Source organism: Pogonomyrmex barbatus, unplaced genomic scaffold (assembly GCF_055798465.1).
Source record: "Pogonomyrmex barbatus isolate J1 unplaced genomic scaffold, ASM5579846v1 scaffold19, whole genome shotgun sequence".
Classification (NCBI taxonomy): domain Eukaryota; kingdom Metazoa; phylum Arthropoda; class Insecta; order Hymenoptera; family Formicidae; genus Pogonomyrmex; species Pogonomyrmex barbatus.
Window position 1 is genome coordinate 2,071,072 of NW_028297115.1, and position 16,873 is coordinate 2,087,944.

At 28.6% G+C, this 16,873-nt stretch overlaps 1 protein-coding gene across 5 annotated transcripts in view; it reads left to right on the top strand.

The window, feature by feature from the left end:
• The window catches only part of Dh31-R (Diuretic hormone 31 Receptor), a 188,837-nt gene that overhangs the window by 40,028 nt on the left and 131,936 nt on the right, over nt 1–16,873 (top strand). The gene's annotated exons all lie outside the window — the stretch shown is intronic.

A 16,873-nucleotide genomic window follows, 5' to 3' on the forward strand; every position in this document is an offset into this window, starting at 1 on the left:
ACTAATTCGAGAATCCCATGCTAAATATTATCCATAAAATTGTAATCAGGAGACACGGTAGTGTCTCGGGTGTCAAGTCAACCGAGGACACTGCCGTGTGACTTTACGAGTCGTCGAGGTTCGAGCATTTGAAATTATCGAATCTCAATAACGGCTATACTGATCAAGTTCTAAGTAGGCTTGATCGATAGCTTGAGTCCGACTTGCATAATAAAAATATTTTTATTTTTCTGCTACGTGCCCTACAAGCAGAGATATTGCTATACAAAGTTCGATTTGAAAATTTTTACTTTAAGAAACGTCATTATCGTCGCCTTTTTGTACGGCTGCAACGTCTGTCACGAGATGTCATTATTAATCTTATCGACCCAGCGGATTATCAGACTGAAGTCAGGGTTATTGTAGAATCTAGCGAATCAATGTTCGCTGGGTCCTGCAGTGACCCTGATTTATCGGCCTGATTTATCCGCTGGGTCGATAAAATTGATTGATGTAAACACGGTGGTGTTTTTGGTTAGACTTCTCGGGTATCAATATAATAATAAATACGCGTATATTAAAATTAAAAAGGAAACATTAGCAGTATTAATAAATTGCATACTACTATTATTCTTTTTCTGCACGTCCGAGTGGTGGCCAACGATGTTGACGTTCGCGACGAGTTTGACAATTTGTAATAATTTCGAAGTATAACTCATGTTTGTGTCTATACTTTGCAGGTAAGTTCTATTTTTCATTTTACCAGAGAACAAAGATATTATTCTTTTATCTTATCTACATACTCTTATTATGTCACTCTAGAAAAATCAGTTCCAAAGCGAATAAAAATGAAAATTTGTCAATTAAAAAAATAATATATCTAGAGAACTATACATATATTATAATTTTGAATCATATTTCTAATCAACTATTTATTATTAGACAATTATATACACACACACACACACACACATATATATATATATATATATATATATATATATATATATATATATATAATTGCAAAATTTACAAAGAATTTAAAGATTGATATTTGATAATTTCCAACTTATATTGATCTTAAACTTAATTTAATAACAATGTATATGTGTGTATATATACACATTGTTTGATCGGATTGCATGGATGATTATTTAAGTTTATTATTTCTTCCAATATATATATATATATATATATATATATATATATATATATATATATTAAACAATAACAACAAAGAATAACAAAATATTTATATTGTGCGTTTGTGAAAAAAATAATAAAATATTTTTGCGTATAATATTGTATTAAATTTTTCATATTTTTTATAACGATAAGATATCATAAACCTCAAGATATGATATATTTGTTATGTAAACTTTTAGCATTGTAACTTATTCTTCTTTTCTTTTTACAACTTTCTTCTCCTTTACGATAAACTTTCATTTGTGCGACATTATCGATATTTAGATAATTATACATAACTTTCCTTTTGTGAGTTTGTTACCGATATTTACAAGTTTATAATAGATATTGGACTCCTAGATCAGATAAAATATTTTTACATTTTTCTAAAAATTATTCGAATGTTTAAAATTTCTCTCATCCTATATTTTTATCATCTTCTACCTATACTTCCTTCTCTTTTTATCGACGATAATGATTTGCACCTTTATATGATGCAATATTAATCTGATAAGTTTATCCTAGTAAAGATAAAGTACTTGATATCAGTCTGTTTACTCAAGAATATAATTTTCATTTCTCTTCGTGAAATCTTATCTGAAGAAATGCTTATGCTGCAAAATTTATTCTAGAGTACGTGAAAGAATTCTTGACAATACTTTCCGCTTACATATCTATCGATATATTAATGGATATTCAGCATTTTGACTTGCTGTTCGACAATATTATTTTTATCAATGTTAATAAAAAAATTATTTACACATGATTCAAAATTATGTTAATGTAAATATTATTTAGATACAAAAATCATTTGAATTATTCAAAATTAGTCTAAAAGTTTTAAAGTTGTATATTTTAAAGTAAAAAAGTTTTTATTACTTTCTAGAGCTTTTAAAATCTCTAAATCGTGTATTTTAAAGGGATTTTCAAGAACAGTTCTAAAGGATCATTGAAAAGAATCACAGTGTATCGCAAAATATCCATTATTTGTGCATCCATTACTTGATTAATTAAGAAATGTATTAAAAATGATTTGGGAAAATATAAAAAAATTGGGAAAATAATTTATACAACTACTTATAAGAGAAATTTGCAGTTTATTGCAAATAAGTTTTAAATTACAATTATACAGAAATATTCCAACAACTCGAATTAAACTCGATACCGATTGTCAAAGATAAGCGTTCTTTTTTAATACAAAAGGGTGCAAATGAAAATAACTGTATCACAATTCAATTAAACTATAAATCGATTTATTACAAAACTTCTTTTGAACATTCTGTTCCTACAAAACGATTATTCTATCGTAACTTATCTTCTCAATATATGAAATAAATTAAATTAAGTGCATTTGGTTGCAACAATTTGAATTTTCTAATATACTTTTAAAACAATTTGCTATCATATTAATTGTATCTATATATATATCATGATATTAAGATTATTTTCGATTTCATCGCATATATAAATAAAATTTTAAATTAACATGTCGAGTTTTAGCAAACGAACATTTTTCAATCATTTTTTCAAATTAAATGGTAGCTTATTTCAAAATATTTTAGTTAGTTTATTTATATATTCTTCACAATTTAATTTAGTTAACATCTGATGCCATATAATATTTGTGACTTTTTTTTAGAAATTGCAAAATGTTCCACTTTACAAGTAGAATTACCTACACTATTTTGTTTTCATTTGAATGAAATGTGTAAAATATGAAATAAGTGAATTACCAATAAATATTACTTCTTCTGGAAATAATTTTCCATTATTAACATTTTTTCAACTATTAAACTAATATCAAAACTGATATTAAACTGATATGCTTTTAATAATCTAAATTTATGATCATAATGAAGATGTTTGTATTTACTTTCGCTTAAATAAACACAAAACTCTTTTACATAACATATTGAGATGCCTTTTTTGAGGGCATTGATAATATTGTGATAATTAAGATGAGATAAGATTACAAATCAGAATTATATCAGGTTTCGTTCTATTTGCTAAACATAAAAGTTTATAATTCCTATCGATAAGTATGATATTTACTAACATATTTATTATTATTATTTTTCCAATTACTAAGCATTAATCAATTTGCTGACATATTATACTTATTTAATAATTTTTCTATTTATTTGACTTAAATATATACTTGTCACATTTTACTCTCATTTCCAAAAATAACTTTGAGTGGTGTCGTTAATTTCAAATTCTTTTCGTAATGACTTAAAATTTTTTTTCACAATTGTTTACAACTATAAACAATGACAATACAATTTGATTGATTGAAGATTTTAGTACAAGATAGATCTGTCTCAGCATCCGACCTATTCAAATCTAATATTCCGATCGAACGAGATACCGAGTATTCTCAGTCTCCATCGAGCATCTTCCGACGCTTGATCTCTCTATAAAGAGATTGCTTTCTCTATAAATCGAGATTGAGCATTCTCGATTTCCGTCAGGAATATATATCTGACTCGCTCGTTTTTCTTTTGAATTCTCGCTCCTCAGTATTCGATCGCGGGCGATTTATTCGAAGTGCACTAAAAGCCTGTTCTACAATGCGTCGGTGTCGGTGTCGTGGGACGTGGGTCGTAAGAATGGGCCGATCACAATCAAGTATTCTCCCCACATTCAACTGTGATTGGTCAATTCTTGTGGTGGTGGCTTGCGACACGGACACACGACGCATTGTAGAACAAGCCTTACTCGCGTATTCAACGCGTGCATTTATCGAACACGATGCACGCACACACGCGCGCATGAAGGATGTTTCGGAATGCGATACATAGTGACATACGAAAGATCTAATTTGTAAATATTGTAAAAATACATTTGTAAATATCCCAATCATGATTTGTAATTTTCGTGATCAACCTTGGTTTTCGATGAGCACGTCCGAGGAATTGTGCATTTCGATACCCGGCAAGGATGTACAGTTTCAATTTTGTTTTTTTCTAGGAATTAATTTTGCTATTTATAACATATGCTATATCATTTCCGGTCATAAACATTAATGATAAACTACTTTCATATATAGAGTATATGCCCGCTATAAAATTATTCTTTTTGTTCTTTTTACATTTTTATTGTTTTTTGGATTATAAAGAACACTTAATTTTGATATTCAATATTTTCTTTATTAATTAAGCTACGAAGCTGATTATTAACAAATTCTGTATTATCAGTACGTATATATTTGTTTCTTTTATTTTATATATTTTTATATTTCTTTTTAAATGTCTGGAAAATTGAAAACGTTTCTTATTTTTAAGATAATAAGTAAAATACATCGCTATAATCAGCAATTAATAATATGTAACGCGAACCTCCAATTAATTCAACAGATATGGGCTACAAATATCTAAATGTAACAAATCTAATATTATATTATTCTATTCTTGTTTAACATACTTATGTAATTTTCCAGATAACACAATTTTTTCACGCTTCGCAAATTAGTATCTCCCAACTTGTCATTAATGTCAATAGCAAACTTTTTTTATAAGTTTTTGTAAATATTTATTATTTACATGATTTAATCTATGATGTCATCTGCGATATCTTTATTAAGTGATGTTATTAAGTGATATGTTAAAACCATATTTTTATTTTCATTAATATACATGTGTTGTATTCATTTTTTGTTATAGGACTCATATGAATTATAAAACGATTATCGAATCATTTCCTATGACAATAATATCTTTATCTTCTCTATATAATTTAACTTCGTATTCTATGAAATAGAATTCTATTAATAGAATTAATTCTAAGTCCATATTCCATCAATTTCGCGACAGTAGATTTGATCATAATTTTGGAACATAAATTATATCAAAGATAATGATATATATAGTTCTACATTTTCTATTTTGTACTTTAATTTTAATAAGGACACAATCAACTGTCCTCCTCCGATTTTAATGAGCTTCAAATATGTTAAAATATAGATAAAAATAAGAAACACGTATTTTTTTTTATATCTGCATTCTCACACGTTAAGGGGATGAAACCTTTCAAATCGGTTCTTTTCTTCCTGAGAGAATGTCGTCTAAACTGTCAAAGATGAAAAAAAGTTTTAAACAAAAATTTTACAATTGCAAATGCACTTTACAACGATGCATTTGAATTTTTCAAAAATGTTATATTTTTTAGTACACCCCCACTTCTACCCTTAATTTTTTAAAATTTTTATAAAAATAAAAATTAAAGAACATTTTACGTTGAAAATAATATATAAGAAAATTATTTTTTAAAAACGGATTTTTGAGAAATGAACGAGAAATACCTGTGCGCTCCATACATATATGTCTCCGATTGCCTTGGTTGCGCGGGACAGCATTAAAGCGAATACAACATAGTACAGTATTAATGCAGCAATATTTATTAAAATAAGAAGTTTTTTATAATAATAATAATAGAAATAATAGAAGAAATTAGAATAATAATAGAAGTTTTTTATAATAATAATAATGATAATAAGGATGATGATAATGATGATGATGATGATGATGATGGTGATGATGGTGATATTGATAATAATGGGTTTATACTCAAATATTTTTGATGATGTATTAAAGAATGTACGAAGTACTTTGAACAATTAAAATTCAAATTACAAATAAAGAAATGATTATTTCTATAAAATATCATTTATTTAATTTTGATCATAGAGCAGTTAATTGCAGTGATCGAATATATTTGATTGATTTGATGAACATTTATATTTCGTATGTCTTATTATCTATATTACGAGTTTTTACGACTGGTTTGTGATCGGACCCCACCGCACACCCTCCCTTCTTATTCGGGGGCTCGAGCCATGCTTGATGCAATCTTTCCTGTCGTGCTCCAGGAGGATTATTTGTATATTTGCCAATGGCGTTGGAGGATGTCGCTGCAATCCGACCTGCATCCATCGAGAGAATAGGACCATCATCTCTCTGGAGTATCAGTCGTGGGGATTCGAGAGAATACATGTATATATGTATATTGTAATATACGTATATATGTATATCATTGTATTGTTGATGTGTTATTCTAAACATGTTATTTATAATATCATCACATGCCTCGGTAGTCGAAGGGATAAGATGCTTGCCCGGTAAGCAGGAAATCCAAGTTTGATTCTTGGCTGAGATGGTATTTTTTCGCAAAATAATTACGAGTTTTTACGACTGGTTCGTAGTCGGATCCCGCCGTGACGCACACCCTCCCTTCTCTTTGTTCGAAATCTTTGTTTTATTTCTTCAATTCTTCTTGACCTTATCTTATCACTTCTTTCCAAAATTCAATTGCTCATATTTTATATTCTATCGAGATATTATCGACGTCACATAACATTTTTTTATATTGTATGCGTAATTTTCTTCGTCGTCAGTGAGCTCTATCTTTTCTGCTTCTGTTGCGTCAAATATGTTTTGAAAGTCCAATGATTCTTCCTCTTTTATTTCATACTTTCCATTATACATCTCTTTTGTCATACATTCTATTTTGCCCTTCATTTTAAGTTTCTCTGATGTAATAAATGTTTCTGGATAGTCTAAAACATTAAATATAATGTACAATTACATTTCATGGATTAAACTACATTCTAAAAATTATAAATATTATTTGTATATTTATTTCTAATATAATAATTATATTAGAGATAGAAATAAAAAAAAAGACAGAGAATTATTTATATAGCTAATTTATAATGAATTTGAGAGTGACACCTCTTTGACTACGACCATTAGCCACATAGGCCGGCGTCTAAAATTTTTCCACTGTTCAAACGCTGTGAATGGCTAGTGGTCAATCGGGACGCGATCAAACGGGTGTCACTCTGAATTTGATATATCTTCTAATAACTGATTATTTTTACAAAAAAATTCATTGAACGAGAAGGATGAATAATCTTGTATAATATATAGATCATACATTACTACATCTAAAAGTTTTTAAAAAATATCAAAATTAATAGATTGTCTATTAAAAATTCTAGTTAAAAAAACAAATAATTATAAATTTTAATTTAAAAAAACCTATAAAACCAAAAATGAAAATAAACAGCAATAAAAACTTTTAAAAGTAGATATTCACTTATTAAGCCTCGTATCACTTACTCGTATCAGTTTGTAGCACTTTATAGAATTCAATTATAAAATTCGCGCTCTAACGAACTCTTTCATAATATTCATGTTGAATGAATTCGCACTCTAACGTACTCTTTCATAATATTCATGTAAACAATGTATGCAAATAAATCTTGTATAGCGTTGCGATAATAAGACATTACAACACGAAATATTTGATCGATAAAATATATTCGACATTACAATTAACTGCTCTACAAAATTAAACGACCAATATTTTATAAAAATAATCATTTTTAAACTTGTTTTTTAATTGTCTAAAGTACCTCATACATTCTTTGATACATCATCAAAAATATTTGAATACAAACTCATCATCATTATCATCATCATCATCATCATTATCATCATCATCATCATTATTATTATTATTATAAAAAAGCTTTTATTTCAATAATTATTGTTGCACTTGTATTCGCCTTTAATGTCTCGCGCAGTCAACGCGATATAAGACAAATACGTATGGAACGCTTATATGGAAGTATTTCTCACTCATTTCTCAAAAATGAGGTTTTGAAAAATGTTGAATGATTTTCTTATATATTATTTTTAGCATAAAACACTCTTTAATTTTGTTAGAGCAGTGACAGCAGGCTTGTGATACATCTCTTGCAATTTTTCGATAAACTGTTGATCGAATTTTAAGCCAAAGAAATCCTTAGTTAATGGAATTCTTGGAATTTCTTTGCGTATATTAACAACAAGTAAGACCTTTCGCGTTTTGTTTAGGTGACAGAACAGATGAAAATATCACCTGCAAATTATCAATGATTTTCGGGTTTACAGAACGTTAATACAAGATTTATTGACGTAATTAATGACGAACTCGTCGATAAATAAATATGCAGTTTTGTTGATTGGATAGAGCAATCTTATAGAATGGTGTACGTTCCATGAAATTGTCACTGTTTTGTGAAAGATATCAACAAGTATTTTGAAGCATGCTGTATGTGTATCTTTATTCTCTAAAAGAAATATATGATATTGTTAAGCATCTCACTGTTTCGGATACATCGGTATCGTTGTGGAATAAAAATTTTTGAATTATAGTTTCAGCGAATTCTTCGGATAAAAGATTGCAAACGTCCATCGTAAGCGATTTTAAGAAAAAGGTAATGTATATGTTTGTCTTTTGAACGTCCATGAATATTGACAACATTTCATGAATATTGTTTATCGCTTTGAGCGATAGCAACCATAGATTGAGATATTTGACGATGTATTTATTGAGGATATCGGGAGACAACTTTATTTTCGAAAGCAATGCTTCGTCGTCGAGATTTATAGTCAACATAGTTTGATAATATACAGACCAAGTTTCGGAATTAGGATTCATAAGGGAAAATTTCTGGATTGTTTCGAATAAAAGTTATCATACTGAATGATGAATCTCGTGTTACCCAGGTGTTCTGGAGGAAACACATTAATTTGCGCATTGAAGCTACTAAGTACATTAGCATAATTCCATGCTTTCGTATATTTATGTTCATATTTGTCAACTTTTGTGACAGTAGATATCCATTTTGTAACGGAAGTTCGTTTGCTTATATTTATTAATCTCTTCGGAGCTACTGGCAAATAATCCTCTATGCATAATCTAGCTACAAGCTTGGGAGATACTGGCGGATTCGAAAGTCTCATGCTCAATTGTAAATTATTTACGAGTTGGTAATTATCCTTGGCATTCGGATGATTAATATCTAGTGTTGTTTCCGTGAATATAAGAAGATTAATTAATTTTGTCATTATATTACCAAGAAGTAAAATAGAAGCATGCTATGATCAACGGATAAGCGATTTGAAGACCGTAAATAGATTCCACTTTTATGAACAAGTCATGCGCAAAAACCGGATCCTTGCCGGACAATCGATGCGAGAGTTAGCTATAATACGTGTCCTCATGTTCAAGGAAACGTATGAAAAGAGATGTTCGCAGAAGTACGTAACGTCAAGGATTTCCTTATGATTGCCATCGAAGAATTAGGAAGGGTCCGATTTATTATCGTTGAGCTTTCGCACTTCAGTGCCGATGCTATATCCTTGTGATTCTTTTTTTTAATGGCGATTTCCACGCACAGTATAGGCAGCAATTCTTGTGGAAATAGCCTGAAATCCTTTCTAGTTGTTTGTTTCGGTGCTAATTTTCCGAGCCAGCGCAATTTCTCACTAGCAGTATCGCCCGGTATTTTTTGAATCGTCTGGAGATGAGACAGCGGCCTGGGAGTCGCGAGATATCTCATAAAGCATTGCTATACGTGATAAACGCGGAGGAAATGAAGTTGAAATATTTGATGTACATGTATTTCGTAAATAACGTGTGTAAACTTTCGCTTTACCCACTCATGCTATCCGACAAAATTGTTACTATAGCTGGAGTGTTTTGAAGTAACGATCTCGTTATAATGATCAATCAAAAATCAAATTGAGGCTGATTTGGTAGTTTTGAGAAAATGAGAAGTTTTTGCTTGGAGAATGTAGCCATTCCGGATTGTGAATATATGCTGCTTTCGAAATGTACAGTACACGAGAAACGAAGTGCGAGTGCGCGATGAAACACGGAAGATTTCTTCGGCGCGAAGGCAACTTTGTCTTCGGTCGCGAAGACACCGTGTAACTCGGTACCATTTGAATGCAATTAATCGTAAATGTCACTCGCATACACTGGCATTACCATATGTATACGATATATCACTTTCACGCACGTTCGTGGCTCAAAGGATCTCATTTTAATTAAAGTGATGGAATTCAAGCGATTGCGCAGTATTTCGTAACGGTCCCTTTCGCGTTCCACCGACCAGTTGACTCGTAGAGCGATCGATCGTCAATGTGCTTGAACTTGCTAAAGAACTGAACAACGGCGAGGAAGCGTTAGTTTCGCAGAGAGACGCATGCGGATTAGATTTCAACATGCTCGACTTGACAAACGTTAAAAACAGAGAAGTATCATCTTTAGGACTGTGCTGCGGCAGTTGATTAATTAAGTTGTGTGTTTGTTTATATTATTTATATAAATGTATTATTATAAATGTATCGGCATATATACAGCAATGAGGAAAAAAAAAGTTACGAAAGAATATTTTCGTCTTATTTGAAGTCAATTTTTCTTTAAAAATATATTAAGTAAAAATGAAAATGAGGGAAGTAAGAAAAAACTTTGGTGTAAGATTTTTAGTCTTACTGGACGAACAAAATAATTATCTCTAATGTTCAATTGTTTTTAAATTTCAAAGATTTATATGCATATATCACATACATAAAATGAAAAAAATAATCAGGTAAAGTATAAATTTTGTTATAAAAAATTAATAAATACAAGAGAAACTATATTTTGGAAACAATATTTGATGCATATTAACGACACGAAATATATGAAAAAATTTAATACAGTATTAAATGCAAAATATTTGTTGTTTTTTCCGCAAAGGTATAAATATTTTGTTATTTTTTTCTTATTGTTGCTTAATTTATATAGTTTAATAATATTTAATTTATATAATTTAATAATATTGCTATTTTATGTATAATATTTAGTTAGGAAGCCTCAAGTTAGTATTCTAAAAATATTTCAAATTCAATAACAAAGAGTATTATATGATCTCTTAATTTTTTACTCTTAATTTATAAAAAGTTTTTTTTATGTTCAAGTTAAGTTATAAATTCACAAACGTAAATCTTGATATTGTAACGATAATGAGAATTCTGGTCAAATGAATGGTCGAGACGTGGATGAAAATATCGGCTTTATTAATAAATTCGATTCGGGCTCTGAGTCGCGAACAACGAATGTGACGCGTCCAAAGAAGCAGGGCAGGAAGAGCGCGACGCTATCAATCAGAGCGGGCCCGGTAACGCTTGAGCAAGCTATTAAAAGTTATACGGACCATGCGAATCTGGCCGCGAGCAGCTGCGGGAGTCCGGATTCCGCGGTCCTCCAATCCCCGGGCCCCGTTGAGCGGTGATCCGGCGTCAGCACCGAGGTTCACCTCCGTCGGGCACGTCGACGCCACTCTCACATCGGACGGTCGCCCCTATCAACCAGCGCGGGTTCAATTCCAGCGGGTCAGGCAGGTAGAGTCCGGGTTGCACTTCCTCAACCATAGGCGTCCGCAAGCGTCGCGCCCCACGGAGTTCGGGGTTCCTTCGGCTTTTCTCCTCCTCGACGTGACTTAGAGCGAGTGTGCCAGGGTCGTCTCTTAATTAATGCTCGCTAATCTCCTGACCGACCGTTCATCTCTCATCGTTCCTCGTCGAATTTTAAGCTTCTCTGTGACTACCCTCACTCCGGATTTCCTCAACCGACACGTGCTCTCCCCGATATTCGACATTTCCGTTACCGATGTTTGGCCCGCTCAGATCGCACGCTATTTCCTCTCTCACCTTATCTATAACCGTGAACACGTTTATAACTTGTCATCCTACAATATTTCAGTTAAAAATCAATCTTCATTGTAAATAACAGTAATGCTTATATTCTGTAAAATAAAAACTATATCTGCAGAGTGACCAGAGGATATGTATTAGAAACGAAAGACGTACTGACGTACTAACTCTTATGACACACACACACACACACACACACACACACACACACACACACACACACACACACACACACACACACACACACACACACATATATTATTGTATATTTATTATAAACATAAATTCTTAGTACTTAACTTATTCTTCTTTTCTTCCCAATACTAATTTTTTTCTTCTTTATGGATAACTTTCATTTGTGAGACCTTATCAATATTTGATAACTTTTGTGAATTTATTATCAATAATCACAAATTTGAAATAGGTAGTAGATTTTTAGATCAAATGAGGAATCTTTATATTTTTCTAAAAGTCATTCGAAACATAAACGTTTCAAATTTTTTATCTCATATTTTTATCATCTTCTGCTTTTTTTTTTGCTTCCTTTTTGTATTATATTACTGCATAATATATTATATTATTTAGTATATAGTATGATAATTTTTATATTATATTATAATAATAGTGTAAATGATTTGTACTTTTATATGATTCAATGTTAATTTGATAACGTTATCTTAGTAAAATAAAATATTTTATATCAGTTCGCTTATTCAAGAATTTCGATCATTTTCATTTTGCCTCGTGAATTTATTCTAAAATACGTAAAAAGAATTTCTTAACAGTACTCCCGTTTGTATGTTAATGTTGATATATTATTCAGCATTTTGGTTATGCTTCGACAATATCATTTTTATCGGTGTTAATATAAACATTATTTACATAATAGATATAATTCAAAATTATTTGAATTATTCAAAATTAGTCTAAAAGTTTTAAAGTTGTGTACTTTAAAGTTTTTATTACTAAAGTATTTAAAATCTCTAAATTGTGTATATTTAAAAAAAAAATTTCAACCAGAATATTAGAGTATTATTGAAAAGAATCACAATGTACCGCATAGAATACATCTATTCGTATGATTAATTAAAAATTTTATAAATGTTGGGAAAATATAACAATTTTAAAAACAATTTTTTTTACCACTTATATAAAAGAAACATGTAGTTTATTGCAAATAAACTTTAAATTACATTTATACAGTAGACTTTAAATTACATTTATACATTTATACTTCGAGAATTCCAATCAAAATCAGTACCTAACGGATATCAAAGATAAGAATTTCTTTTTAATACAAAAGAACGCTAAAAAACATCTCAAATCTCTCTCTTCGATTAAACTATAAATTGACTTGTTATAAAACTTCTTTACTACATTCTCCCTTTACAAAACCATTATTTTAAGCACTTATTCTCTTATCGAATGAAATAAATTACTAAATTAAACGCATTTGACTATCACTTGAGTTTTTCTTTTGATACACTTTTAATAAAACAATCTGTTATCATATTACATTTATATATATATATATATATATATATATATATCATGATAGTAATATTATTCTTAACATTATGGCGTACAAAATGAAATTTTAAATTAACATATTGAGTTTTAGCAGACGATCTAGCAGATATTTTTCAATTATTGAATAATAGCTTATTATCGCAAAATATTTTAATTAGTTTATTTATATACTCTTTGCAATTCAAATCAGCAAATTAGCATATTCTGAGGTTATTTAACGTCTTTGGCTGTTTTAGAAACTACAAAATGTTTTATTTCTCAAGTTATCTACAATTCTTTGTTTCTACATTTCCATGAAACAAATGAATTATCGATAAATATTACTTCCCCTAAAAATGATTTTTTATTATTAGCATTTCCCCAACTGGCAGATAACACTTTCAATTATCTAAATTCAGGACCATAATGTAGATGATTGTATTTATCTTTGCTTAAATAACGTAAAACTTCTTTATTTAAAATATAATCTCTCTTTTGAGTACAATATATTGCGATAAATAGGATGTTAAAAACGTTACCTCAGGTCTCGTCCTATTTGCTAAATATAAAAGCTTGCCAATAATTCCTATTATTTAATAATATCGTACTTATTGCTATTATTGATATTATTTATTTTTTCCCATTATTATCGAAGTATTAATCGATTTGCATTCTGACATATCATATTTACTTAATAATTTTTCTATTTTATTTGATTTAAATATATACCTATGTTATCACGTTCTATCTCCCATTCCTAAGAATAACTTTGAATAGTATCGTTAATTTCAAATTTTTTTTGTAACGAGTTAAAACTTTTCTCATAAATTTAATTGTTATTGCCTGTAGTTACAAAATCATCAACATATGTGCTAAATATTATAAAGAAGCAAGTTTCATCACAATTAGCAAAAACGCAACTCTCTGATGTTAAACCTTTTAGTCTATTTTTTAAAAGTTACTCTTTTAATTTATAATATTAGTTTCGTCCAATCTGAAATGGTTCGATAAATTCTTTTTAAGTTTACATATATTTCCTATTTCGAATCTCTCTTTGAATTTAAGAAGCTGCTCTAAATAAACGATCTCCTTTAATCCACTAGATATGCTATTTTAATATTAAAAATCTTATATTTAATTTTTTTTTAGCAGCTAATTCCATCAACATTCTTCAAGCGTCAATACTTAATACGAATAAGATTCATCGTAATCGCAATTTTTAATTTGATTAAATCCAACTGCTACTAATCTAGCTTTATATTTTATCTTAATCTAGCTTATTTTATCTTCATTTTTAATGGAAAATGTCCATTTAATTATTTTCCTTTATTTCGGACGTTCACGTACATACCATATATCATGTCTAATGAATCTAATTCATTTTCCGTTGTCCTTTTTCATTTTTCCCAATTATTATCTTTACAAGTTTCTTTATAATCGCGTGGCAAAATAATATTTTCCATTTATTGCGCATGTTGTAAATTTGTCGATCTTAAGGAACATTTTACTCCTTCCTCTCTTAAATGATTTTCTTTTTCTTTTAAATGTTTATCTTTTTGTTTTATATTTTCTATTAATATGAAACCTTTCGGTTTTTCTTTCTTATAAATTTTTCTATCTTGAACCCTATTCTCATTTTCGTTTTGATTATCAATATTTTCAGTTCTATCTGGAGTAAACCTATCTTTAACCTATCATTAATCTCTTCTTCACTATTTTTTCCATCAGTCTTTGTTTATATATTTAATTCTATATCATTTTCCTATTATTATCATCAATATTTGTATTTTTATCTGATGCAGTTATAAAATTTTCAATCTCAACTTTCATTCCCAATTTTTGTTTGTTTTATTTTTTTCAAATAATTACTTTTCTTTTAAAATTCTTCAAAAACTATATTACGCTCTTCAACAATTTATATTATATATTTGATATCAAACGATATCCTATACATTCTCGCGAATATTCTAGAATTATCGCTTTTTTTTCACTTGATTGCAATTTATTACGAGCGTTTTTAGGAATATAATATGCGATACAATCAAATGTTTTTGAATAGCTAATACTTTTCTATTCCAAATCTCATGTTTCAGTTTTATTCTTTCTAACAATTAAATTTATTATATGTGTAACATATGCGGTATTCCTCCCAAAATATTAATGGAGTAAACCTGGTAGATCATTTACATATAATAAAGTATGTGCCAGTAAAATTATTCTAAAATCACTATTTCTTTTTTCTATCACTTCTTTCCATTGTTTTCCGGATTATAAGGAAGTAGTTTTTTGGTATTTAATATCTTCTTTATTAATTAACTGATGAAACTGATTGTTAACAAATTTTGTATTATCAATGTGTATACATTTGATTTCTTTATTTAATATATTTTAGTATATTTCTTTTCGAATATTTAGAAAATTGAAAAGAGGTATATATATCCCTTTTATTTTTAAGAAAATAAGTAAAATATATCATAATTAATCATTATAATCGTTAATAATTAATATAATAAATATGTAACACGAATATCCAAGTGATTCAATAGGCATGGGCTCGTAAATATTTAAATGTAACAAATTTAATATTCCATTATTCATCTCTAATATACTTATTTGGTTTTCTAGATAACTTACAATTTTTGCACGTTTCGCAAATTAGTATCCTCTAATTTGTCGCCAATAGTAAGCTTTTCTCTCATAAGTTTCTGTAAATATTTATTATTTATTATTAGGGCTGGGAAGTAACGTGTTACTTGTAATGCTGCCATCGTTAAAGTTATTTTTTTTGGTAACGGAATGGTAATGGCGTTACTTTTTATTTAGTAGCTATAGCAGTAACGTAGTTACATTTTTTCAGTAACGGCAATGAATTTAACAGTTTTATCATTTTTATATTTTGAATTTATTTTTATGACATAATTTCTGTATATTCAATGTTCAGTCTTCAATCGGTCTACATTTATCTTAAGAATAGTTTTAAAAATAATCATCAAATCAATCACAAGAACAAATATTATAAATAACCGTCTTTTAAAAATTCGTAAGCAGAGAAATTGAATAAAAAAAGTGTAAATTTGCTGTGTCTGTGTGTAAATCTGCTGCGAATTTAATGAAAACTACATTTTTTGTATTTGCATCTTGAGTATTTTAAAATCTCTTTAAATTTTTTAGTCTTGCAAATTTAAGATAAAAGGTTTTATTATTTTTATATTGATAGTTTAATAAAAAAATATAAGAAAAATTTATTTTTTATTTAATCTAATCTCGTTTTAGTATTAAAAAAGTACAGTTTTAGTATTAAAAACGGAAAAAATAACTATTCGTTCTTTTTTAACGACAACGATATTATTATTCAGAATTAATAACTAATGATACTAACTAGTTACTTTTTTGACTCAATAACAACAAGTAACGATAAGAAGTTACTTTTGAAAAGTAACTTTTTCAATCCTGTTATTTATATAATCTACAATACCACATATTTGCGATACCTTTATTGAGTGTGTTTAAAACCGTATTTTTATTTTCATTAATATATATGTTATATTTATTTATATTTATTATATTTATTATATTTTCATTAATATATATGTTATATTTATTTATATATATTGAAAATGAATATAACAATATATTAATATATATTGTTATATTCATTTTCTGTTATAGGA